The 27,891-nt window shown below is 46.5% G+C and overlaps 1 protein-coding gene across 4 annotated transcripts in view; it reads left to right on the top strand.

Annotated features, from left to right (window-relative positions):
• Positions 1-27,891, top strand: part of LPP (LIM domain containing preferred translocation partner in lipoma) — a 365,538-nt gene that overhangs the window by 81,689 nt on the left and 255,958 nt on the right. For 3 of the 4 annotated variants that reach the window (XM_050902579.1, XM_050902581.1, XM_050902577.1), the window contains exon 3: positions 15,745-15,844. The exons of the other annotated variant lie outside the window; for it this stretch is intronic. The gene's annotated coding sequence lies outside the window, so the exon portion shown is untranslated. The remainder of the gene's footprint in view (positions 1-15,744; positions 15,845-27,891) is intronic. 4 annotated transcript variants of the gene reach the window in all.

Below are 27,891 nucleotides of genomic sequence, written 5' to 3'. Positions count from 1 at the left end.
CCACTAATACAAATGGTACTTTAGCAAGAGGAGGACAGGATCTTGGGGCTTTCATCTCCATTTATGATGTGGTGCTGAAGGCTTGTTTGCGCAATGCTGACATCTCCTAGCTGTACCGATGCATGTTTCTTTGCATCAAATGTCCATTTGTTTTTATCAGAGGATGAGTGCAAAAGTGGACTTGTCAGTCTAGAAGGAGGAGCGTAGACTATCTTTTGGGAACCAAGGAAGTTGGCAGAAACTGGAAGGTGCCAGCTTTGAACTACTGAGAGGTGCTGTTCAGGAGTGTCTGGTCTCTCTTGAGAAGCAGCAGCTCACAGGTCCCCTTAGCTCCTCCTGGCTTGCACATGCTAAAATAGGAACAAAACCCAAAGGTTGAGGTGTCACCCCGGAAGCGTGGTTTGTTCCTCATGTAATGAGGAAAGACTTGGGTTCTTGGGAGCATGTGTCTGTGATAGGCTGGAAAATGGGGCAAACCAGAGTTCTTTCCTTGACTGTAGTACTTTGTCTCTCTGACAACCCACTGCTGCTACAGGTACCTAGATTTCCTTCTCTGGAAATGCAGTAATAGTTTATTGTAGGTGTGTTATGACATTTGTAATGAACGTGTTCTTGCATTGTATAGGTACAAAGTTTAAGTCCTTGGTGGGTTCAATATATTAGCGTGTTTAACCTGATAAATTCCAATAATGATCTGAAGGAAATTCTAGAGCTATTGTAGTTCATGAGGTATGCTGGTCCCAGTGTTGTTTTCCACCCTGAGCTGCAGCTGGTTCTTTCACTGAGACTTTGAGGCTCTGGAAGGGGATCAGCTCTGAAAAGGGGATCACCCTCCAGCTCAGGCTGTCAGCAGCACCTCAACTACTAATGGGGAAATATGGGCTTATGTCAGAGGAGATGAGGGAGAAGTGGGTTTGAACAGAATACATTTTTGGAGGAGTATATGCAGGTGGACCATCATGATTTTGCTCAGATGTTTGTTGGTAAGGTCTCCAAGGGAAGGCAGTGCTCAGCACTTGCCTGATTTTGGCCATTTGGTGTGTCTGAGCACATGAGGATTCTTCTACTGGAGCTGGAAGCACAGTTTTTTAAGAGAAAGAGCAGCCTGGCTTGACACCAGCTGTAGCGTTGATCCCCATCTGTGCAGGGAGGACATTACTTGCACCCAAAAAGCTGTGACGTAGAGGGTCACAAATTCTGGGGTGAGAGGGGGAATCTTTCTCAGTGCAGTTGTCCTATGTAGGATAAAGACTGTAGCTTCTATTTGTAAGGACAGGATCTGAATTGTCCAGTTTTTTTCTCTTTTTTGCCATGTGCCTTATGGCCACAGCATCTTCCTTGCTGGCTGGCGCTTGCTCAGCTCCTCCTGGTCCCATGTGCTTTCCCTGAGCCCCAGCCCGTTTACCTCCTGTAAGGCTGTACCTGGTGCAGCCATCATCCCACATCCTTCAAGCATCCCCTTCTTTTCCATCCAGGAGTGAGTGTGATGGTGCAGCGCAGCTCCAAACTTCACGTCTTGGGTTGGGGTTTTTTTTTTGCTTTCTGTTTTTTGGGGTTTTTTTTGGTGGTTTGTTGTTCTTGAGCTTCCATTTCTCCTGTCTGCAAGGTGGGGATAATGCATCCCTTCATGGTGCTGTGAGGCCGTAGGGAGGTCGTTCGTTATCACAGCTGAATGTTGGCTGAGTTGCAGTGACTGTGTGTGCTCCCAGCCTGCTGCAAACGCGAGGCAAAGCCCTTTAGCTGAAACCACTGAGAAGTCACTTCACCCGACTTTGTTAAGCCACGGGTGACTTTTGGTTGCAGTCACCTTGGTATTTAGAAAGTGCTCTGGTGTTTGAGAAAGAAAGTGTATTGTGGGGTTTACTAGTTTTAATTTAAATGTTTTCGAAATACTGGAGACTTCTGCTGGGAAAAAGAAAGGAGGTTCTGGTTTTCTTACGCTATCAAACCAGCCCTGGACATGGTGCAGACAGCTGTGTGGTTGCTGGGGACTTGCCACCTTAGCTGTGATATTTTTGCAGACACGGCTTCAAGTACAATTCTGTTGAAGCCCTTCGTAGCCCTACAGTGAAGGGAATTACAAAGGGTTTGCACAGCCTGGCTTGGAGTTTCTGAGCTTATGAAAACGAACAGTGTAAAATGTTTTTGGCAGGCTTTTGAGAGCAGCTGTCTAGACACATGCATTGTCATATAACGATGGATCTTCTTCATTTGGGCATCATCATCCTTCACTACAGCAGCAAGAATTTACCTGAATCCACCATTCTGTCTCCAGAAATGGCAAAGACTCTTTCCTGTCAACTAATAGTCACATCCCTGTTAACGGAGCTTCGATCCCTTATGGAAAACAATTCTGCATCTATTCCGGAGCGAGAACGGGGCTTAGATCTGTTGGGTGCTCCCAGTGTTGCTTGTGCTGCAGCCATGAGAACCAAATTTGTCCAGTGTATCCCCATGGGAAACACTGGAGGAATCTGGGTCTGTTGCCTTGGGTGCAGATGACCACCGTTGTGTCAGGAGGTTGGCTCTGGAGCATTGCAGCTCTGTGGTAGCTGCAGGAATTTGTTGCCCAGAGTGTATCTCTGCAGATGTCCTCTGGTCCTTGGGTTTATGTCCACATAGTGCAAAGGAGGCGGCTTTGGTTGATGGGCCAGGTTTGGGTTGATTTTGAAGGCCAAGCCTTTTGCAGTGGTGGAAGAGCTGCAGGTGTGGCTGTGTTTGGCTGAGAGGAAACTTTTGCCTTCCTGCAGTGCTGCGGCTGCGCTCGCTTTCTTTTCTTGTCCAAAGGCAAAAGCAAAAGCAACAGTGAAATGAAGTAAAAGAAATCCCAAACTCCAAAGCTTCTGGGCAACTGGGCTGCAAGCTGTGAGGGCAGAGAGGAGAAACACTATTGAGAAAAAGCAAGTGTGAGCCTCATGTGTGATATTTTTGGCCCTTAAGGGACTTGTGGTCCTCAGTAACTTTGCAGTGAACATAGGTGATTTCCCTGGAAACATCACCTTTATTTTTTATCCCATCTTGATGGAGATGAAAGGTGCCAAGCTTAAAACCATGGCAATTTTCATGGCAGTGATGGTAAAAACAAAGAGTGAAAGATCATCTCTTCCTTGCTGAATATGGACTTCCTGCCTCTGTACCCCCCAAAACTGGAGGGGAGCCGTGAGTCCTGCTGTGCGTGCTGAGATGATGGGAGGTCCTGCGTGGGCATCAGGGTGGGCTGCTCCTCACGGTTCCCCTCCGTAGGCTGGGGGCTGCCCCTCCTCAGGATTTTGGGGTGTGAAGAATCACTCATCCTTGGGGACCTGGAGAAACAGCTTTGAATGTCTATTTTGCCTGCTCCCATTCTGTTTGTCGGCTCATGTGCATGCATGGAGGTGATTCTTTGTTTTTAATTTATTTTTATTTTCCCTTCTGCTCACACAGGAGTTTTGCAAACTGCTTCCCAGGGCTTTTGAGGTCCCTGCATAGCCCCTGGTCCCTGTAGCTGTTCCTATGGTGGTCCGGGGATCTCTCCCCTTGGGAAGGGCTGGGCTTGTAGCCCAGATGATTGCCAAACCTGTGCACAGTCAGTGGTTTGGCTGCAGAGATTTGGCCCTCTTGGTGAGCTGCCAGTGCTTGAAAAGAAAGAGGGGCATGTTCTGTATCAGGAAGGGGGGGAAAGAGAAGGGAGATAGTTTTCCTCTTTCTCACGAATTTATTGCTTTTAATTCTTATAAAGAAGATAAAGTAGGTTCAAATCTCAGCATTATTGACCAAGCCCTCAAAGGCAACAACTATCGTATCGAGACACGACAAACTGAGGCTTCCCACTGGCTCCTCATCCCGTTCGCATCCCTGCTGGCAGCAGGGCTGCTCTGGGCAGGTGTCAGGGCATGCAGAGTGGTTGCCTTTTCAGGAACCATTGGGCAACCAGCTCACTTCCAAGAAACACGGGCACGCTTCTGCTTGGCTCTTACAAGTGGCCGCGTGGGCCTGCTGATCCTCCCTACCTCTCGTCCCTTCACCTCCTCTGGCTGCTTGGCGAGGACTGGTGCCTCCTGAGAAGTTCCAGGCATATTAGTCATTTATTGCAAGACTTTTTCTTTTCCTTTTTTTTCCTTAATGCTGTAGCATTTAGGCAGCGGGAGCGAGGAAGGTTTCCAAGCTGTCTGCTTGGAGCAGGGTGGTTGCAGAGCACCTACTCTGGGGGAGGAGGTGACATCCTGTCGGGGACCAGTGGTGGCTGGTGCTGAGCCACAGGGCACCGGGTGGCTTCCCGTGGGTAGGGGACAAATACACTTAGCGAGGGGCATGTGTGGGCCTGTTGGCGGCGGGGCAGGAAGCATTCACTCTTGCTCCTCACAGCACACAACTTTTTTTTGCTAATCATTCCAGCCCACAGGAATTTTTTATTTTACTGATTTTTGGTGGTGGTGGTTCTTTTGTTCGGTCTTTTTTTTTTTTTTTTTCTTTTTTCCCTCCTTTAATTGTTGGAGCTGTTTTTAATCCCTGACCATAATAAAGCCACACTGTTAACACAAGCAGCAGGGTAGCTGGAATTGCAGCTGTACTACAAGCTCTGCTTTTAATTTCAGGCTGTTATTAATGAGGCTAGAAATCTTCCCTTCCCCCAGTCGAGTTTCAACTGTGTGTCTTCATCCGAGTCACTTCACTAGGTGCTTCAGAGCATCCCTGACTCCATCTGAATACAACAGATGAAGGCTGAAGACTGTATTTGGATGTCGTGAAGAGGTTTCTGGCCCCTGTCTTTCCCATTCCCTGGTGCACGCAACTCTGCGCAGGTGGAGGGTTAGGAGCAGGCAGCTGCAGGAGGTGGGACTGGACTTCCAAGGGGAGGGTGGCAATGGGGAACCACAGCCCAAAGGTGCTGGTGCTGGGGAGGGGATGGGACTCGACGTGCTTGGCAGAGGCGGGAGGACAGGACAGGGTGGTTGGGTGGGTTCGGGTTGCTCGTGAGCTGCTGCCCGCTGCTGTGGTCCTGAGGCCAAGCATGAGGGGCTCTGATGGTTGGTATTGTCATCCACCGGGGCAGCACCCATCAGTCTCCATAGAGGGAAGCTAGCACGGTGCTGATGAGGAACATCCCGCTTCTGCTCAGGCAGCGTCCTACCTTCTGAATGTGTTTGCGGAGGGACTGAAAGCATTGGGATCATCCTCTTGGAAGCACAGAGAAATGTCTGTAAGTGGGGAGGCAGCTTTGGTGTGTCTGTTCTCCTTGTCCCGATACACAGACACATACAATGGTCAGTCAAAGCTGAAAGATGAGAATCTTGAAGCTGGTAAAAAAAAAAAAAAAAAAAAAAAAGGAAACAACTCTGTCACCCAACCTGTAATTCAGAGCATGGGGCTTGTTGCCAGGGGAGGCTCTTGAGGCCAATGACCTAGGATGGTCTGTGTGTGTGAAGAATTATTTCAGTGCTAATGACTAATGACAAAAGAACAAAATAAAATTGGGAGCAAGATTAAAGCTCCTGCCTCAAGATTAAGTCAATCTTTATATTTTGGACACTGGAATGAGATGGTATCTGGGGCAGAAGACTGCGAACCTGCCTGTTATGGAGGATATGCATCATCCTTCAAGGCATCGAGAACCAGCCTGGGTCGAAGGCAACACCCTCAGGGAAGTGGGCCAAGATGCTGATTTCTTTAAGGTTCCCCATCTTCTTCCTGGCCAGCTCTTTCGTGGCCTCGCTTGGGACTCCAATGCATGGCTGAGGAAAACAGACAGAAGCACATTGCCCTGAAGTAGCTAAGGGTAAGACAGCATAGATGGTTGTGCAGATCTTTTCAGGTCTTCTGTATGGGAGGAAAAGCCAGAACTGAACTGGAGACAGTCCAGACATTGACAGTGTGTCTGTGGTGTTCCTTCTGTCCTGGGGCTGTTTGCCATGCTCCAATGGTGATTGATCCCACGTTTGTCTCGCCATCCCTGTGGCTGTTGTCACCACTCTCCTGCGGGATGAAATGAGAGCTGCTCTTCTGATGCCAAACAGGGCTGAGAAAGGGGAGCTGATGCAGATTCTTCCTGGGTATCTGTGATCCAGGATTTCCTGCCTTTGGTGGAGGAGCATGTCTTTCTCTTCTCCTTTTTGCTCCTGCAAAGTCCTGAGTGCCCACAGGAATAGTCTGTTGTTTGCAGAAGAAACAGCAATGGCAAAAAGGTTTTATTTTTTAGAGTGTAATATTGTAATTGCATCAGGGAAATGGAAATCCCAGTCTGCTGCTGAAATTGGTGCAATAGACTTGAACTTAGAGATTGTCAGGATTTTAGGAAAAATTCCCAGCAATTTGCATCTCTAAAGCGCAGTCCCACACTCCTGTTTATGACCTGTGCATGTTAGAGGGGACATACTTCTCTGTGGCCGAGGGCATGTAATCCTCCCGGCCCCAGGTACATGCACTGAAGGCCAGGTTGCCTTTAATTTCCTGCGCAGATATGACTTGAATGCTGCTAGCCTGGGAAACAACCCTTTAGGACTGTAGCCATAATAGTCTCAAGTTTTAAAGTTAGCACTCCCCCTTACCTCTAGAGTAATTAAGAAAATTGTTGCCTGTGCGTATGTACATGTGCATGCATCTTTGTGGGAACCCTTGCTGGGCTGGTCTAGTTCAGCTTGCTCCTCTTTTTATCCTGCATCTCAGGAGCGTGATGTCTGAGCCCGATGCTCCGCGGTGTATGCACTAGTCTTCCTCCTAGATGGATTGATTGGATTTCCAGTAAAGACAAACAAAGTCGGAAGTCTAATGATGCTGAGCACGCAGCGCTGTGCTCCCCGGCCCAGCCTGCTGTGCTCAGCTCCTTATACGGCCAAAAAAAGGAAGAGGAAAAGAGGGCGCAGCGTGAATACCAGACATACGATGCATTCCTCCCAGCTGCAAGCTCAGAATTTGCTTTACCCCGGAAAGAGGACCCTCTGCACATCCATTAATTCAGGCTCTGTGCTGTTTAGCAGGGAGAGGGAAGCCAGCATTGAGCTGGCTCTGGGCAACACTTAATTGTCTTGTGTAAAGGAATTTATTTTCTGTGAGGGTTTTTTCTTTCTTTGGTGGGGGACAGAGGAGGGAAAGGGGCTGGGATGAGGAAGGGGAGAGGAGGCCAGGTTGTCCTGAAACTTGCTATGACTTGGCAAGCTGCAAGCAGGTAGACTGCAATTACATCTATTTTCTTGTCCTAAAAATCAATCTGATTCATCATTAGCCTCCACCTATAAATTATATTTTCCCTGAATAGCATCTTCCAGTTAGTGGGAGGTGGAGGGTAGATAAGGGAATCGATCCTGGTGCTTCATTCATAATCTGGCTTCAGCGTTCCCTCTGTGTGCAGCCTTCGTTGCTTGAATAACTATGGGCATGAATGGCTGGCTGTGCTTGGGGGCTGCTCTAATCCAAGCTTGGACTGTAGGTACAAAGCACAGGCCCTGTATTTATTAGCTATGGGCCCTGATACCTCCAAGCGTGCCTGGGTTTCCAAAGGACTGGATTGTTAGCTTGGGTTAAGCATCCTCTCGAGAGTTTGAATGAGGAAGGTCAGGCCAGTCCATCACCTCTCCTGGTTTGCCACAGACTCATGGTGTGCAAAGGCACCTCCTTCGACGACACGGGAGCTGAACTGCCATGGCAGGTGGTGTGGTTTCCTAGTTTGTCTGGAAGCCAAATTGTGGACTGGAAGCCACAGCGGAGTGCACTGCCTGTGTACAGGTGGCCTGCCTGCCTGCCAGCACCTGGGGCCATGCTAGCAGGGACACCTCCAGCCAGCCTTGTTTACGCTCGCTTCTGAAGGGAGAGCTTTTCCAAGACCACAGATGTGACTTGTGCTTCCTGGTGCATCTTTCTGTGGATGCTTTCTGTGTTTCTTGGGGGCCAGACAGGTGGGAGAATTGGGCAATTGTCACTCAGCCAAAAGGCATTTCTAGTAGGGGAAAAACAGCCTAACAACTTTGAGTCATGTTTTATTACCTTGGGATCAGAGTGCCTGGAAAGCAATTCTCTATTGTCTCTTTGCAAGCCTTGTGGAGGTAACGATGCTACTTAATTTCACAAGCTCCTTTCATCTAGCTCCTGCATCGTACTTTCCCATCTCGAGGATGGGCTGTGACAGCACTTGACTAAGGCAATCTGTGTAGCTTTGTGAGGATCCCATCTGTTTCTCTACTTGACAGCTGGGGTGTTCCATGTTACTTGCCTTCTTGCTTTCCTGTAAAACCAAGCACATTATTAGGACCCAAAATAGGAGCTCCTCTGGGCCATGTTGTAATAGGAGGGTGTTTCATGATGGCAAGTTCCAGCATTGCAAGAAGGCAAAGCCCTTTTATACATGCGAGGAAATAGCAACAATCTGCTTGCAGGTCATGCATGGCTCAGCTCTTTGAACTTCTACGTTATCAAGTGTATGCTGTCTCTCTTCTCAGAGACTATACTTTGCAACAAGCACTGTAAATTATCCAGCAAAGATAATAGAGGAGTTAGATGGTAGAAGAAAGAGAAATGAATGGCAAATTTATGCTAATGAAAACATCTGTTGAGTATTCTTGTTACTCTTTCCTCATCCATCCCCACTTGCATCCGGAGGTTGTTTAAAGCCAGGTGGAGTAGAGATTTTATTTTTTCCTCTGAGTGGACCTTAGGCTCTTGTGAATAGATAGCTATGGGTGCTAGGCAAAACATTTGGGGTAGAACTGGCAGGTGGTGTTTTTTAGCACCAGTTCACACCAGTTCTTGAGCGCTTTGCAATAAATGGGACTTAATGGTGCTCCTTGCGCATTAGCCAGAGCTCCCTGAGAAGTTGGACAGTAGGCTTGATGAGCGTTGGATTTGGAGTGCCTCGATGTTTTGATTATGTGAGCTCCTTATAATGGTATTGATGTGGATGGTGGCTACCAGTTGAGAACAGGAGACTGGCAAGCTAGGAGGATTGGGTTACGGTCATAGCATCCCATGGGAGGTGAGGATAGTGAGTGCTTGGGGTGCTGGACTTGCAGTTGGGTTCCTGTGCACATCTGGTTTGCTTCTGAAGATGGGGAGATCCAGCTGCCCCCACCACTGCAGCTCCACAGCTGGTGCTGGATGAAATGTTGGAGGGCAGCTGTGCTCAGGCGGCCACAAAGCCCTGGCTGCGGGTTGGGTGTTGTGGCTGCTCATCATGGGCAACCAGTGAGCCTGGTGGGAGAAATGGGTGTCAGGACTCCACTCCTGTGTCCCCAGTGGGTGTATTGCTTGCAGAGGGTTTTTGGATGCTGCAGATACCTGACCTGTGTGCATGGTTAAGGACCGTCACGAGTTTTGTGGGTGCTGAACGGTCACAGCCTCTCTCGCTTGCTTCCGTTTCTGCTAGGTTTAAATGGGAGTAATCTCCCTGGTTGCTTTTCTAATGCAACAGAACACTGGAACTGGTGGAGAAGCAGAAAGAGACAGGTAACTGGTAAATATTTCTGTAAATGTTGTGGTGTTTTTGTTTCCAGAATGTTATATTCTTGCTGGGGAAAAAAAAAGGTATTTCAATAAACACGAAGTAGGCAGCATGTTTGCAGCCTGTAAGTGCAGGGGAATGCCGTGCTTCTGTTGCTTTTTCTTTTTTTTTTTTTTTTTTTTTTGTGGTACTGCCTTAAGGTGTCTTACCAGAAGTAGAGGCTATCATTATTAGAGAATCCTGTAAAACAGCTGTAATAATTGCACGATGTTCTCTATTGCTATCAGTTTTATAATTATTCATAGATTTTTTTTTTTTTTTAAAAGCCATGAGGGACTGTCTCTGCACACATCATTGATTTTGCTAATAAAATCTTATATTTTAATGGTATGTTTCATTGGAAAAACATCAACTGCTCCATAAAATTAAGACTTATAGTATCATAGGATGGGAATGTTTCCTGTTGTCTTGATAGATTGATCTCGATGGATTTATTTGATTGCTTAACAGCTATTGGGGAAGGGTACAGAGTCAGATGCCTTATCTCCTCTGTTCCAGCCTCTCTGACCAGGGGTTTGGAGTTTGGCATCCAGCTCTTTACCCTTTATTTTCTCAGCGGGCTGCCGTGATGGGCTGATGTCCGTCCCCTGGCTCCGTCCATGATGCAGAAGGATGCTGCATGGCTGGTGCTGAGCTCAATGTGACTATAGGAACATAACTAGCTGTGCAGCTCCAGCCTGGAGTTGTGCCGGAGGCTGTGCTGCAGCAGGTACTTGCACACATGGAGCATAGTCGTCCCTTGCCCGATTCCCTTATTTCATGGGGCATCAGCTCCCCCCCCACACCTTGATTTCATTTTCTTCCTTCCAACCCATGAGAAGCCTGATGCAGCTCCTGGCCGGTGGCTCTGATCTTTGCGAAATTGTGCCTCTGCTTTCTTAAACGTTTCTCCCAAGCTCCCAGTTCCCCCGGCCTCCCGAGGACTGCAGGGATTAATGTGCCCGGCACAAAGGGGTGGTGAGGCTCTCAGGGCTGCCATTGCTCCCTGCCCTCATCGTTCAGGGGGGTGTGAGGACTGGGGGATCGGTGGTTTGCAGAGGGGGTCTCAGTGCGTTGCTCTGGGCCATTGATGGAGGGAGTGCCGGAGGAGAACGTCCCATAGGCGTGGAGGTGATGCAGCCCTGTGCCCACACATCTTTACTTGCTGCAGGGAGTGGGGATGGTGCTTAAAACCTGTTTGCAATGATTCCAGTGCAAGGTATGGGGAGAGAACAGTCGTTGGACCACAGCCACCTTGTCCCCAATGGTCCCTCCATGTGAGGTTCCTACCTGGCTGCTGTGACCACAGGTCAGCTGCTCAGGTGGAGGATGTTGTTTCTATTCAGGCTATTCAAGGACCACGGGCAGGTTAAACTGCCTCCATCCAGTATCGGCTAGGACATGCTTGAAAGCCTCAGGCTGAGCTTTCTCTGGCCCTTGCTACCTGAGCTCTGCAGGAGCCTGGATCAGTAGAACATTGTTTTAGATCCCGCTGCAAGCCTAGAGCACACGAAAGGGCCCAGAGCGAAGTGAACCTGGGCGCTGCTATGGTTCGTTTTGCCAAACGCAACCCTGCCATTAAATATCTTTTCCCCTGTAAGGCAGCAGTCGGTGTTGAACTGGCAGTCAGAAAGCCACTGCTGAGCCAAAACTCCAGTCCTGTATTTTGCAGTAATTAGCAGGTTTGAGCACGTCCTTAGTTCAGCAAAAAAAAAAAAGCCGGGAGATGACACAAGACTGTATTGTATTGTATTTATTTATTTAGAGAGTGTGTGTGTGTGTTGTATTTCAGGGAATGTTTAGCGTTCAGGTTCGTAGAACTGAATCCAATTTAGTTTTACAGGAGACAGCCCAGTTGTCCGTAGCAACCTGAAATTGATTTTCCCCCCCTGCCTACCGAAAGCTGTTCTCTCTTGAATCATCCCTTTAATTTAATACAGCGAACAGGATGTCCCTGCATGTGGAAACTTTTTTTTTTTTTAACAACAAGTAACGTAGGCAAAAAAATTTTTCTTATTTGAGCAACAGCCCTGACTTCATCTTTATTACTGCTTGACATTAGTCCTTTTCATGGCATTTCCTTGTGCTTCATTTCAGGCACTAGAGGCCATTATCAGTATCGGTTAATCACCGCTGCCGCTGCAGGGAGACCTCCCCCTGCATGCTCCGGCCACCTCGGCTGCCTTCTCTTCTCGGCAGCAGGTCCCTCTTCAACATGAAACCCTTCAGGCTGCCCTGCTCTCCCCAGCCTCTGCTGTGTGGGTTGGCCTGGTGTGTGCGGTCATACTGAAAAATACATTCTTTGTGGTCTGTGTAGCATCAGTCCTGTGCTTTCCCCTTACGTGCAATGGTGCCCGCATGTGACTCTGGCGATGGCGTGCACCGAGGAGCGGGGCGAGTGCTCCTTGCAATGGCCATGTGCTGCACGGCTTTTCATCCTGACTCAAGGAGAAGAGATGAGGCATGCCACTGTTCAGGGCAATGACATCGTCGTTAACCATCCTCTCCACCTTTTGCTAATTAGGGTGCTTAGGGCCAGGAGCTGCTGGTGGCTGTGCTGCAGAGACCCAGCGCGGGTGAGGTGGCTGCCTTTGGCATAATGCTGTTGGTGCATGTAGCCTGGAGCATATGCTCCATGTTGACCTTGCTGAATATTTTTAAACTCAAAAAGCGTTGTAGTACTGCTGCGTACAATCTTCTCTGACTTGTACCAGTTTGGCTCTGGTTTCCCATACTAGGTCTCTGCTTCTATCAAAACCTCTTTTTGTGGGTCTTCCCAGCTAAAGCAGTGGAGCTGCTTCAGAGGAGGCTGGTTGGGAAGGCATTTGGGAAGAATGGGAAGAATGGGAAGAACTGCAGTACTGTTTTGCTCCTATTCATAAAAGAAATCTGTGTCCTTGCCATCTCTGTGGTGCCTGAGGACTCCAAGGAAGTGACTTGCCTTGTCAGAGGAGTGCCAGGGATGAGGGATTTAGGGCATTTGTGGTTTTGCTATCTGGAAGAGTGTTTGACTACATTTTGGAAGAGCGACAGCTTGCATGTTGTCAGCAGAGACTGCAACCTTTTTCCATGGTTGCTTGCCCTTGGTTTTTGCACACCATTGCAAGACAGCACAGACTTTCTCCTATGCTCATAGTTCTTTCCGTGCTTGTTACGAAGCCGTTGGACGAGGTGTTGCTGGGCTGGGGCAAGGTGTGCCGTGGTAGCAGTTGTCCCAACAGAATTTGTCCCATTGACTGTTCCACACGAAGAGAAGTGAGCTGCTGCTTGCATCTACGCTTTGGCCATTAGCACAAATTGCACCAATCTGTGCTGTGAAATCTCTGCCTTTTCCTGGCTTGTTTTCTGAAAAGGAAAAAAAAATGCATGAAATCAATATGGTAGAGGCTTCGGTTGTGTGTTCACCTGCTGTCACTTCAAGAGGAAACCATGTCACTCAACATGCCTGGTGTACGGCACTTGTTGAGAAGATAGTTATTTAATCTTTCTGTTTTTTCCACATCAGTCAAAAAACTGGTTTATTTAATGTGCATCATCTGAACATTTCACTGAATAAGCTACCCAAAAAGGTTAATCTCCAATTCCATACTGCTTTTACTGCCGCATCCAACTGCTTCAAAGACAGTAATGAGTGTATCTAATGATTATTTTCAGATGCAGAGGTAGCAGAGACATCTACTACTTTCAGGTGCCAAAACTGAGACTTACAAAGCCTGTTTTTTCAGAACACTTCATGTTTTGTAGCACTGTACATCGTTATAGTACAAGTCTCAATTAGAGATTGAACAGAGAATCTCAATCCATGACTGCTAGTTCTTGTCTCTTCTGGACGTGGTCTTTCTGTGTCTTTAGTTAACCAGAAAAGGCACAGCAATAAATATCCGGGAAAAATTTGATGTATGTGACTTCCCTCTTATCGTTCAGGAGGTTTATGGCAGAGGCATGAACAGGATCTAATCTTTCAAGGTGATGCTCAGCTGCCAGACCACGAAGCATCCTTTCTGGTCTCCTTACCATTGCCTGCCTTGCATGCTCCCCTCTCCTGAAAACTGAATGAAGGTGAGGAGGCCGCTGTCCCACATGGTTGCAACCTCGTTTTCCACATGACCTGGCTTTCATGCGCCACTAACAATAGAGTAGGTGTTGCTCCAGGTCTCCATGAGCTTCCATGTGTCCTTGTTTGCATTCCTCCCTTCAGCAGGAGCACTGCCTGCCTGAGAGGTGGGTTAAAAGCTAGGTACGATCTGCCTGGGATATGCCAAAGTTCCTCGACTGTTGTCTGTAACTTCTGACAGTGGGATATTTGTAAATTTAAATGCTTCCTTCCAGAAGTATCAAAGGAACTAAGGCCACTTTTCAGCACGAACATGAAAGGCTTTTGCACACTAGTGCAGCAAGGATTGCCGTGGAGAACAAAGGCTTTTGCTAATCGCTTCTAATGCCTTTCAAGTTTATGCCTCGTTTTTTCCCCTTTTTCAGACAGCCTCCCAGAGTACTGAGACTTCAGTGACTGACTCGCCAAATAATTAACAGGAGGAGGACTCCATCTCTGAAACTTTTGAACACCTCTTTTAATTTTCTTAAACCAGCCAGTACCCTGGCCAGGTTCCAGGTTGTGTAATTACATTTGACCTAACTTAATCCCTTGGCAGTTTCAATTGCATACGGTAGTCGTCTTGGCTCCCTGTCCTGGGCTGCCATTCAATGCTACTCCATGGTTTTCAACAGCTGTCGTAATTCAGCTGTAGAAATGGGTGTATTTTCTTGGTGGAAATACTCCTTGTATCTCTATCCCTTGCTAAACATCCTTATCTCACTAGTATTTTGGGAGGTAGTGTGTCTGATGCTGCAGATGATCTTGCTGAAGTCCTTGGAGCTACTTTCACCCTTAAAGATGGGCATGCATTTAAACTCTTTTATTAGTTGGCCATCATACATTTTGAGATTACTTTGAGTTCTTCATCTTCAGTAATAGGCGCTTATTGCTCAGCCTCCTCAGCTACTGTGTGCTGCTGTAGGGACATTATTGGTGCAGGTATTCCTCTTTAGCCTTGGAAACAGCACTTCTGTTATCAAATTTGTGCTAAATAGGAGCATGTCACCTTCCTGTGCTGACAGCAGTTAGGCTGGCTGTAAGTGTTGGCATTGGTAAGAGCAGAAGTGATCAAGGAAAGCAGAAGCCCAGGGCAGCTGGGAAGGATTGCAAAGGAGAAAAAAACAAAAATCCCAAGTGGAAACTTGGAGATGGACAAAGTGCAGTAGTAAAAGGGATCGTCAGATGCATGGTGCATGCAAGAGAGAAGACACTGAGTTTTTGCATTGGCACATCCGTAGATGTGCAACAGGCATCTCGTTTTCATAGCAGGTGGCAAATTGAGTGTTTCTTGGCTTCAGCCCTCGAAAAAGGTATATTTGTTACAAAGCCACTTGATCCTTTGGGGCTAGCAGCAGCCCATGCTAAGGGGAGACAGGAATTTAGACGAGACGGGGTGCAAAAGGTGATCCACTGGTGAAAGATGCTGTTGTGGCAAATTGTCTGCTACCGTCTAGCTCTGTTTTTCTGAAAGCCTCCAAAAGTAGCATGGCAAATGTATTATTGCTGCTCTCCCTTGTTGCTTGTTCTCTCTCATGAAATGTGGGATGTTTTTGTTATTCAGGGCTCTCCCCTGTGTTTCCAAACTCTGCTCATGTAAATCCTTTCTTTATTCTTTCCTTGTTGTCACCAAACCCTGGGGCTCAGGAGAAAGATTTCTTTTTCCTAGGTTTCTTTTTCCTGAAGATCAGGAGGTAAAGGCTATGTTGTGAACAGAAAAGTTACTCAGTCTTTCCGCAGACCTGGCTTTTCTCCTCTGGGTCTATCCCGTAATTACACACACTCAAATCTCAGAGTAGACTAGGAAGTTTCTTGCCTCTTGGTTTCAGTGACACTGTAAAGTCACTGGTGGCAACATTAAGATTTGTCCTCTGTCACAGTGAATAAAGCTTTGGAGTCGGAGCCATGTGATTTTGATGTCTGCTCGGTATTGCTTATAGCTTGGCAGAACTTTCTGCAAAGTCAGTGAGCACTTTGTTTCCTAGAACACAAATTTATCAAACCCTTATGGTGGTTGTCAGAGAAAATGTTCAAGTTTGAGTGGTGGTGCATGATGTGTCTACAGTCATTGATGTTGCTTTTGGATCTGTTTGAATGTTAAATAATGAGGTGGAAGAATTTGCACTTCAGAGTTGTTGGGTTTTCCTTACTACTGGACCCTCTGCGTACCATCCTAAAGACAAATCTTTTCTTCTTCTTGTTTCAGATCACTTTATAACTGAGTGTGCCTGAATGCATCAGTCTTTGGATGTGAGCATCTTCTCTTGAAACAGCCTTGTGTTATCCTAGCTGCCTGTTCTCTCAGGGTAAGAAAAGAAATACACATGCAGAGACACAAGATTAAGAATGTGCTTTGAGCAGAAGCAGAATGGCAAAGAGAGGGCAAGCCACACTGGTGCCTCAGCTTGTAAATTTTGGAAATAGTGAACTTGTCGTGGAGAGAGGGAATAAACTGTAAATCTGCCCACTGTAAATAAGACAAATTATGCGCTTAAGTTGCAGCAAGAGAAATTTAGATGAGACATTAGTAAATGATCTCCTGCATTAAGAACAGCTGAGCGCTGGAGTGGATTGCCCGAGGAGCTTAGGCAGTTTCAGTCATTGCAAAGGTTTAAGAACAAGTTGGAAAAGCTCTAGCAGATGTGCTTTTAGGAGAACCGATCCTTCCATGTGGTGCAGAAATGGACTAGATGACTTCTGGAGAGTCCTCCTAACCTGTCAATGGTTAGAAATGGGAGGATGTGAAATTCTTATCTTAACAACCTTATTCAAAACTGATAGGGTAAAAGGCTGAGCTCAGTGTATCTGTGCAGGAGGTGCCTGGTCTGATTATGAGCTGATACACCAGCAATTAACTCTGGTGCTCAGTGTCTTTGTTACCTGAATGGTGATCTTCTTCTGGAGGGAAGTGTAAGCTCATGGAAAAGGAGTTTAATCCTCTGTTGTTGGCAGGTAATGTAAACTTGTGATAAAGCAGGAGATTGTATCAATTCTGGTTCCTTTGTAGCAAGTTCCTGGGAGTTTGGGTCTTTTCTGTGATCCACATAAGGGCTTTACTCTTACTCTCAGGTGGGTAATCTCATCTATTTTATTGTGACATGAGAACACAATGCTACAGATACAGGTATACTGAGCAACATAGGAATATCATGTGGAACGCAGCGAGAGGAACCAAATGATTACTCTTCCTCTCTGTTTCCAGGGGCTGATGAAATGGAAGAGAGTTTCATTTTTCTTTTCTTGTTCTTCTGTTCCTGTTCTCCATTGTGTTTCTTTGTCCTGTCTTGACAGCGAACACAGCAGGCTTTTTCTGTGTTTAAAAATGCTGGCTCACCAGCTGGGTCTTGAAATTATGTCCTGAAGATGGCTGCTCATTTAGTTCCCTCTCGCTCCCCTGGGATCTGCAGATGACAAACCTAGCCTGGGCTCAGGCAGCCTCTGAGCTGTCATCATGAGAGGAATGGGGTTCAGGTGCTTCATCTTCCTTGGTCTGATTAAGAAGGACAGTAAGATACCTGTCCTGTCTCATAGGACACCTGAAATTCAATGGGAAATTCTTCAGCCTTCTGTTGGACTTTGTTTGGGATTTGTTTGATTTCTCTAATATTTACTTTTCATCCTTAATGTCAGCAAATACTAGTGTCTCCCCTGGAGTTATACTGGTGTCTTATTGTTCATTATCATCTTCTGCTTAGCAGAGATAAGTTGTTGTGTCCCAGGGGTATGGGAACATGGAATAACCTTTCAAATAGCTCTAAGAAATGCAGATGGTGCCAAGAGAGAAATAAGGGGATGCCTTTCTGAAGTCACCTTTGTATGTGGTTTTCTTCTCTTTTCTTTTTTATTTTTTCACCTCTTGAGCTTTTCAGTTCCTGCAACTATTTGCTCAAATCTTGAAAGCAAAATGCGTTCATGGAAAGATAGAATTTACTGTGTGCCCCCTGATCTTTTGATCTCCATCAATCAAATAAATCCAAGACCTTGCAGTTCACCTTGTTGCAAGGACAGTTAATAAGTTGAGGAGTTGTGCCAATGGCAGTGATGATTTTGGAGCCTTGTGCTTTTTTATTGTTGTTACTATTATTTTTTATGATTCTGACCTTTTGGACTGGTCAGGGTAAGATTATTTGCAAAGAATACTCCATAAATATGCGTGTCAGGACCAGAGTTAACATTCAAGCGTTGCTGCTTAGCAAAAGAAAACAATATGCCAAAGTTCAATTTAGATTTCCCTGCAGGGTTGAAAATAATGACAAGACTCACTTAACATGGCAGAGATGAGTCCTGCCACCTTTATGGGAGCGGTTGCCTTACGGTCCCGCAGCACATTGCAGCTATGTGCCTGGGTAACTTGCTGGCTGTGCCTGAAGATTTGGCATCTGGCATCTCGTGCTGGGGCTAACTTGGGGCAGAGGAGCCCCGGGTGTATCTCCTGGCTCTCCGAGGTGCAAGCTCACTCAATTAGTAGTTTTCTTTGATTTTTGCAACTGAAAATTCTTTTTTTTTTCCTAATGCTGTGCTCCTTGCTTACACCTTCAAACGAGCTTCTGTGGAGGTGCTCTAAGCTCTGTCCCCTGCAAAGCAGTCCTGCTTCCATCCTTGCACTCCATCCTTGCACTCTGAGTACAAGCCAGCGTGCATTGCAAGCGTTGCTTAAGAAAGTCCTAGCATGTCCTGGTGTGTTGTGAGCAGCGCCCTGTGGGTTGCTCGTTGTGATCTGTGGATGCTTTGGGAATCCCAGATTTTGGTGGGCAGCCGGTTGGGTTTTCCCCACTGTGACTATTCATCGAAACAGTTCCTAGACATCTCCTAACTAACGTTTGCCACCAAGGAGGCTTGCAGCGTCCAGCGGCAAGAATCTTGTTTGTCTGTCAGAAAGTATAATGCTGATTATCGATATTTCTGCTGTCCTGTCAGCAGAATTGACTTCTGTGGGCGAGAGCAGCATGAGGAGTGAAGCTGGGAGCCAGCAGCTCTTATTTAAGCATTAACCTGCGCTGTTTGAAAACCACACCAGTCCATTGTGTAGAAATGGTCTCTCTATAGAGCCTGGTCATGGATGTAAATATAGTTTGTCAGAAGCATGTGGATCTTCTGAGGTTATTTTTCCCTCCTTTCATAGATGAGAAAGTGAACGTGTTGAAGGCCACTTGCTTTACTCGCAGGAAGGTCCATGGCAGTGGAGCCCCGAGGTTGGGTCTGAGACCTGTAAGTTTGACCAAAAAAAAAAAAAAAAAAAAAAAAAAGCTACATGTAGTGAAAGGCAGCTCGTTCCCTGAAAAAATTATGCCATCAATTGAGAAGGCGGACTGGGTGGTGAAATAACGGTGCAAAATGCAATGCGACTTGTGGAAAGTCATGCGACACCTCAGTGACAGATCTCCTGCGACAGCCCAGCGGCTCCGGGTCCAACTCTGCAACGCCATAACTTGCAGCGAAACAGATGGATCTGGTTCCTTGTCAGCATCGGCTGAAAAGTTTAAAAACAAAACAAATAAATCAGTGTTTAGTCCCATCTTAAAATCCAAAAGCCATTTCTCCAGCGCCTGCAAATTACTTAACCCTTTGCTGGATTTACCTGCCTTGCACATAAAAGTAGAGATATGGGAAAAATAGGTGACTGCGGGTGGCAGAGCAGTGCCTTTGTTGTGTGCTGCTGCACCCTACCAAGCCTGGTGGCCCTGCCATGAGCTGGGCAGAGGTGTCCCCATCCCCATGGATAGCTGCCATCCTCAAGGTGCCAGGGCAAAAGCCCTCCAATATGCAGGCGCTTTACGTGGCGCAGATGCCGACACTCTTTCTTTTTCTTATTCCAAAAGGGACTGGCAATTAGCAGCAGGGGTAATAGCCACCTTGAATTAAATCATATGGAGGCACGAGAAATAGCAGGGTATATTTGGAAATATCTATTGCATAGATATATTCCTCTTAAGAAACATGTTGGAGATGCCATATCCATAAATACTAATAAGGCTGTTTGATTCCAATTTTCAGGTAAGATTAACATTTTATTGAGTATTATATCTGTCACATTCAATGCTTTAGTGTACCATCCTCTCAGGCTTATTAGCATAATTGCAGTGCTTAAGCAACAATAAAAAATTCAACAGTAAAATAGCAGTTAGCACAGGCAATTTGTTATCAAAAGCTTTTACTTAAGGACAGCTTTTGAGCATATTTATTATCAAGTTAGGGCTATACATTATTTTTATTTAGAAAAACAAGAGGGAAATGTTGTAGGATTTTTTTTCTTTTTTAACGGCTAAATCAGAAGGCCTGAAAATTGGTCACAGCCTTTTTCTGTTTCTTAAAATCGCTCAGCAAATTCACTTGGGGTGGGAAGATGAGATAACAAAACAAACTCAGGTCTGGAGCAGGCTTGCGATGTTAGTAACTCAGCAGCACAGTTTTGATAAGTCCTGATGCCGTCTTGAGTGCCCTTTTAAAATTCCCTCATTGCATCCAAGGCTCTGAAGACACCGTCCTCCCCCTCCGCAACAGATGGCACTGTCATTGGAGCAGTGCAAGGGCAAGGGTGGCCCAGCCTCGTGCCCCAACGGTGGCTGCAGCCTGGGAGGCGATGCAGCTGTGTGCTGCAGGGACGGCGTACCCGCAGACGAGGGGAGGGACCGGACGGGACCCGCAGGAAGACGGGACTTTGATGTCAGTGCTGGTGGTCTCTGAGATTGGAGCGGAGGAGCACAGCGTGGCTGTGTGGCAGCGCTGTGCGCTCCCCCTGTTTCTGTTCTCCCTTTGAGGACACTTAGGGGAACAGTCCTTTTCCAGAAAAGCTGTAGCGTAGATGTGAATGCACGTGTGTTTGTGCGCATGCACCTGCTTGTGCACATGCACGCATGTGACACACAGAAAGTCCCTGTTGCCAGCATGGCAAGACTTCACGTGTGTATTTTTATTTTCAGCAAAAGGCATTTTGAGGGCAAATTTTCTATGTGCATTTAAAATACAAAGTTGTACCTCATAAATGAAGAAGTAAATGAGTTTTAAACAACACAAGAAGTCCTCAGACTAAGAGGTCCACCAAGAAAAGCACAAGCATTTTGGCGAGAGGAAAACTGTTGCTGTGATTGCTTGTGATTCCTTTGCTGGTGGAGGCTTTTTTCAGACCCCCCACTCCTTGAGTTTGCTTCTCCAACACCATTCAGCTTCTGCCTGAGTTCTTCAGATTGTCACCCTCAGTTGTCCTTGTTGTTCCTCAGACCTGTCCTCACCTACAGCATCCCTGTTCTCCTCCCCGTCCCTGGAACTTGGGGTCTCTCTCCTCTCATGTGTTTCCCTCATCCTTCCTTGTTCTGGGAGACCTCCTCTGCCTTGTGCTGCTTTTTCAGAGGCCATCCCATCTTCTCGATAGATGACTCATGGTGGACGTGTCACTCTTTGCCATTTTGGTGGTACCCAATGCCCATGGTGAAGAGCTGCCACAGCGCTGGCAATGCCTTGATCGGGCTCACAGCCTGGATGAGCAAGAGGGATAAACTTGTCTGGTTTTTTTGCTCCCATTTTGACAGTTATCTAAGCTCACCCCATGAGGAGAAGTGAAGGCAGCGCTGCCCCGGGGCAGAAGCTTGTGTTCATAGTGAAACAGGATGTGCAAGCAGGTTGTAGGAATTGGGAAGGGAGTGCATGGAAACAGGTGAAACGAAACTGGGCACATATTAGAGAAGTGATGTGCTTGTGGGGTCCTCTTCACAAACACCCTCTTCTGCGAATATGTGAAATTTGAAAAGAGCTGGTTGTTTCAGATCCCATTTTTTTTGAGTACAAAAACCCATGTTGTTCTTCAGAGATAAACTGTGTGTTTCAGATTCTTGGGTAGTCGTGAGTATTGCGTTAGTACACAGCTCACTCTCACGAAACTGCCTAGTACTGCACGGTGTTTAGACTTTCTGTCAACCAGAGAGCTTGGTGATGCTCCTGGGAAGATGAATACACAGAAACCGACTGTGGAGAGCTAAACTTCCCGGGAACTTCGCTCTCAGTAGAAATTTGGCTGCGATTTGAATTGCAGTTGAAATACGCACTCTGTGCCTCCGTGGACACCTCCAGGAATGGGGACTCATTGCTGCTCTCCCAAGAACAAGCAGGTTCCTGCATAGTCCTGCAGGTCCTCACTATCGCTCCTTCTGCTTGTCTGGCTTTAGTAGTGTCCAACGCATTAGCTAACTGAGCATCTCCTGCTTGCATCTAGCCTTGTAGCTAGGTAGTGGTGTCTTCTACTACAGACAGGGAAGCACCCTTCTAGGTCCTGTGCACAGGCAGATGGTTCCCACATCCATAGGAGGAGCTGGGGGACCAGAGAAGGTGCTTTCTTGAGATGTTGACATGATTGAGGGCATTTCCATGTGGCTCATACCTGAGATCTATAGTCCTCCAACAGTTTAGGTAGAAAGGACCTTGTAGGTCTCTCGTGCAGCCCCTGGCTCAAAGCAGGGTTAGCTTCAAGTTTGAGTGAGGTTGCTCAGGGCTTGTCATGGCAGCGGTGGTCTGGTGTGATCTTGAGGGATGGTGATGGTGTGTGCCTTGGTCAACAAGAAGAAAAATAATGGAGGGCTTTGGAGGCTGTATTCTGGTGTCAAGGTAGCGGAGCAATGAGTTTTCTGGGAGAGAGTCTGTATGTACAGTCAGCCGAGAGCCAGGGTCTGAGCACTACACTGACACAGGTCCTACATTGAATTACCCTTGTGAAGCGGGGAACACCATGCCCAGCTCTGCAGGACCGGTGCTGCTCAAGGCTGGCTGCCACCATAGCCGCTGGGGAAACCGCATAGCTCTCCTTCATGATGGACGGGGAGAGGTGATGGGAGGAGAGGGTCGGTGGCCGGAGCCAAGGCCATGCGTGAACACGTCTTCCTCAAGGAGGAAAGTGCCTGCATGCTTCTTGCAGGGAAAAAAATGGGCTGAAAGAATTTAGCAGTGATAAATGTCATAAAAATACTTATGCTGGAATTTGTAAAGCCTGGAACATCTGTTCTCAACAGTGCTTTGATCATGTTGTGAGGCTTTTAAAATGATACTTCCATGAAATAAGTGAGATCCTTATGGCTGCAGGATTCCTTTCAGTGCCCTTTTTTTCATGGAGCAAAAAGGCAAATTTCACAGGGAACATTACATGACTTGAAACACATATTTTAATGGTTAGTATCAACCAAACAATGTTTTATTAGGTGCTAGAAAAATGTTCCAGTTACATACCCCAGGAAGCAAAGCACTTCCATTTACTTTTAAGCTTATGGGAGCTGTACTTTGGGGGGGGGGGGGGGGGAGGAATCAAGAATTCATTGCTTGTATATTACTGTATTCAAAACCAAAACAAACATGGTGAAATGAGCTTAAACATTTTGAAGTTGTTGTCAGAAAACGGCCTTTTTGGGTTTTGTTTCCAGGCAGAGCTGCAGATGAGCCGGGATCTGCGTGTTTTCTGAGGGACATGCAGCGAACAACTGCGAGACACTGACAATTAACTTTCCTTGATGCGCTCCTTTGGACTGAATAACTTTTTAGTCATCCACTTTTCTCCGAGGACTCATCCTTTCCCCTTTCCTCGTCATTTTAGCAGGCTTCTTCCTGTTGCCCTTCAAGCAGCTGTGTGTTTGTGGCTGAAATGGTGTGATGCCGAATGTCTCCAGTGTTCTAAAGAGCGCAGAGAGCTCTGATCGCAGAGCTGGGTTCTTTGCAGTGTGATGCCTGGCAGGAGGATTTCTGCTCCCCTGCCTTCCTGCTGCATATAGGAAAAAAAAAAAATCTCCTGGGCTGTGTTTGCAGGAACAGCCTGTAGGACACAAGGAGCAGCAGGAAGGAGGAAGAAATTGAAGAGGAGATGTGGAACGAGGGGGTCTCCTTCTCCGCCATGTTCATGTGTTCATACTAGGCAAATCCTTTCTCGTTGCTGCAGCCAGCAAGTCCAGCAGCTCCCAGCAGGATGCTGGGGCAAGGCTCCTCGCTTCCATCTCCCCTTCCCTTTGCTGGATGGATGAACAGGCCCGTGTGTGGCCCCAGGGCTCTCCTCAGCAAGAGGAGCCTGGGGCAGTTCATGGTTTCTTCGTGTAAAGACTGCCCAAGCTGTGAAAGGAGAAAGAGTTATGGTCATAAATAACAGAGAAGGAATACGGCTGTGCTTTCTAGTAAGGTTCTGGGTGTCAGGGGTTAATTTATGAAAACAAAATTGTTTAATTAATTTCTACAGCACCCAACAGGTGAACAGGCGGCTTATTACTGTGACATATCCATTTATAGCAGTTTTGCTTCGCCAACACCTGCGACTCAGTTCTGTTAGACGCTAATGCTGTCTGTTAATTATTTACCAATGATTTACAAGTACAGAGTGCAAATAAAATGCTTTTATGCTGAAGACTGCATTGCACATTTAAGATTCCTGGGATTTATGCCACTGTACTACCAGGTACAATCCCATCATCATCCCTGGGCCTCTGATGGAGGACTCCTCGTACATGCATGGGCAAGAGGCAGCCTCCTGCCCTCCAGAGCTTGCATGCAGAGGGGCCGTGTTGTTAGTGAAGGGCCGGCTACACACATGGCTGTGGTGTATGAGGGGATCTATGTCCTTTGCTTCCTTGCAGATCAATTTTTGCCATTTTGAGTGACTTTCTTTCCCCCTACAAAGGCTTATTCTTCTTCATACGGGATGGCAGAAGCAAACTGTTTAAAAAAACCCCACTGTGTGATGTGCTTGGTTTTTTTTGTTTTGTTTTTTTTTAAAGAATAAACCAGTATAAAAGTCAAGTAGCAGATCGAGTTCTGACTCAGCTGGTAACTTATGATCCTATGCTATTTCTGTAACATTTTTAGCTTATGACCAAATTTTTCTAATATTAGGACATTGCCATAGAAAGTGTGTCAGAATTCCAGGCTGCCAGAACCTATCACTGTACAGAATATATACATTTCTGAGCAAGTGTGCGGGAGCAGTCCAGTACGTTCTTTGTGGTCTTAAATTGCTGCAATTTCTTTTTTTCCTTTTTTATTTTTTTTCCCCTCGGTTGATTCACTTAGCGAACAGTGCCGTGCAGAGCAACTTAGCTGCTTTTTGTTTCTCATGCAGTCAGGCACTGGGCTCCCGTCCCCAGCTGTGCCTCTTGCAGAGTGGAGTTGCTTTACTGGTAGATTTTCAGCCGGTGTAAACTGCTGTAAGTCAATTCAAGCTGTACTAACTATGTGGATTTTATGGAAGTTGAGAATCCAGTAATACAGCTCATGATTTTAGTAAGGAAGGCGTTCTGGAGATGGTTGTCCTGTTCTAGGCAGGCAAGAAAGTACATGCAAAGTTTCTTTAAGCTCAAGGAAAGCGTGTGTGAACAAATAAGCATCTGTGCTGCAGTACAAGAGAAGGTGATTACTGAGGAAATCCCAAAGTTTACAAGTAGGATTTTTTTATAGGTTCAAATCTGCTGTGGTTTCAGAATACCTAAGGACACTTAAAATAATGAAACTCCAGACAGTCCAGCCCAAACATGCATGACACACAGCAGCAAAGCAATCGTTGTGTTTAGCACTACCAATCAGCTAGCTAATGCAACAGCTACTCTGGGATTTTGCATATAACTTTTGTCTGGATAATAACGAGGAACGCAAGGTTAATGATCTGTGTCCGGTTTGCCTCCAAAGTGCTTTATTTGTACTTTGTGGCTGCTTTTCATGGTTCTTTGCAGCAGCCCCAAAATGTCAACTGACCTGAAGAAACCAACAATGGATGCTTAAAAAATCCGCAAGAAAAGCTAGAAAGGATGTTGCTTTCTAGCTTTTCATGTGACCACCTTGTACTCAGACTCCCTTTGATTAAGTAACCAGCAAAACCTATTCAGGTGTACTCCAATTAAAATTTAATGAAGCAAGAGGATGTATTCATGTATGCTGACTAATGCAGGAGGAATAGATTCCAGTAGCTGGGCTATGTAAGCCCTTTGCTTCATGATCAGGGCTCTATTTACTAGAAAGCTCCTCAGCGGCTGTGGAGCGCCTCTGGCATGAACAACCCTCGCAAGTCTGGTGGGTTCATGCAGTTATAGTGAGAGGCAATGATGGCTTATACAGAAAATAACGTGGCTCTTTTCTAGGGCAGAGCCTTATCAATGAAGCCTGCTTTTGGCTGATTGCAAGAGGTGAGGGAGGGCTCCTGCCCTCATGTGCTCCATCGGAAGAGGTCGGGGAGTTGCTGGATGTGTGTGTTGTATCTGCCCTTGTATCAAAACTCTCATCAAACAGCAGTTGGATGAGTGGAGCAACACGTAGCAAGAAGGGAAGCCCTATTGGCCCTGATTTTTAACTAGGGAAATTGATGCTCAAGTGGAGGCTGTATGACAGCTAAGCTGGTGTCAGAAAATGGCCAGGCTTTTAGTGCCTCTGCCTTTGCTGCAGGTTTACTGGGCAGTTGCTTTGGTACTTGTGTTCCCAAAGGGATACAGCCCTGCTTTGCAGAGCATTTAGCTTCTAAAATGTTGCTTCCACCAGCGGGGAATGCACAGACATCTGCGTGGACGGTGAAACGACCTGCCAGGAGCGGTGCAGAGACTTGCTTACTTTCACACTGTCTTTCTCTCTTCCTGACCGTTTCCACCTCTCAGGCTGCTGCAGAGCTCCTGCATCATCTCGCACCCAGGATGGGGGTTGGAGAAATGGTGTAAAAAGAGCTCATCTGCTTATTGCACAGTGCCCTGTGGCTTCTGCTCTGTGCGAGGATTGATATCCCAGCTCTGGAGTGGAATGTGGCAGCGGGGTGATGCTGCAAAGCTATGTTAAATGGCATTTTTGGATAAGCAATGAAAGATCCTGCTGTATCCACTCTTAGTAATGGGTTGGGCGACAGAACGGAAATGCCGTGGTGGAATTTGCCTTTGCTGCTGACCCTTGCACGACACGCGAGAGCTCCTCATCACCAGACCTTTGTTTTGCCTTATCCAGAATACAAAGCAATGCTTCATTGGCATGGCTGGCTGTTTTTCTTCTGGCTTGACTCAGTGGCAGAGCTGCAGTAAACTTTCCTGAGGTATACTGGGTTTTCCAGTCATCGTCCGCTTCAATCCCCATTCCGTCCTGCAAAGGCTCTCACTTGCTCTGTTGCAGTGAAGTGCTGAAGAAGCCTTCCAAGGGAGATGCGACTCTGGAGCTGAGATCTTGTGCTTTATTTTTGGCCTGGAAAGCTGCTTGTGGAACAGTAAGCATGAGATTTCTTTTGAAACCTTCTTTGTGTGCCTTTCTGAAGAAATAGCTGGAAGGAGAAGACGTGTCAGTTGAGTTCTAAAAGAGAAACCTATTGGCTCTGAATACACTGGGGACATTATTTAAGGTCAGTTGATCTGTGAGAAGGCATGACTTACCTAACGCAGCCTAAGGTTAGTTATGCAACAGATGGGCTGTTCTTTGTTGTGAAGAACAACTTCAGTGTGCGCCTGTGAAAATGAAAGGTCTTGCTGAAGGCGTGTTGTATTCTGGCTGGAAGCTATTGGGTGTCCTCCTCTAGTGATTTTCCTTCTGTAGTAGTTTATCATCGCAGAAAGGTTTCCGGTGGAAAAGGCATTCAGCAGTTGCAGGCTGCAGAAGTTGAGCTGCTAGTAGATATATGCTTTGGTGGGTGGTGGTGCAGGACCACGTGCATATGGTATTGTTTCAGACCAGCCTTTACTTCCTTCTGTTCTCCACCATACATCTCTCTGTGTCATAGACCGGATCACTGGATTGTCTAGATGCCTACATAGGGCAGTATTTTTAAGGTAAACACTGAAGAGGGTGTTTTCTGACTTCTAAAGAGAGAGATGTAACAATTTGCCATTCATATTGGTTTGAAATACGAGGTTTGCAGCGTGCTGGCTGCATGGCACTGACATCTCCTTTCTTCCCTCTATCATCTTGTATTAAAACACGCTGCCCAGCTGAAGTGCTGTTATCTCTCCAGAGAGACTCAGCATCACTCAGCAAATCGAAGAAAGGGGATTTTTCTTTAAAACTAGGATTGGTCTCCTGCGCCTTGTAGGGTGAGTGGGAGTGAGCAGTTCTGGGTAGCCATTTTTGTGTTTGAGCCTTTGTGCACAGTGAAAAATGCTTTATCGCTTGTGCAAAGCTAAGCGTAATGTTCAGCAAGATTGTCAGTGCTTGCGGACTGTTGTCTTTCTGTGCTTTTTATTTGTGTGGTGTGTGTTGGGAGGTTTAGTATTTGCAGAATGAGGATATTTAAACTAGCTTTCCACAAATATTGGTCTGTCGTGGTTTTTTAGCTGCATGCTCCTGGGCAGAACTAGGGGGTGATGAAAATAAGCAAATATCTTGAACTTTTTTTTTGAGGACTTTATGTAAGAAATGGGAAAATTAAACTTTAAAAGGAAAT

The sequence above is a fragment of the Gymnogyps californianus genome, chromosome 10, assembly GCF_018139145.2.
Source record: "Gymnogyps californianus isolate 813 chromosome 10, ASM1813914v2, whole genome shotgun sequence".
NCBI classification, from domain to species: Eukaryota; Metazoa; Chordata; class Aves; order Accipitriformes; family Cathartidae; genus Gymnogyps; species Gymnogyps californianus.
This window is presented reverse-complemented; position numbering and strand designations above follow the sequence as displayed.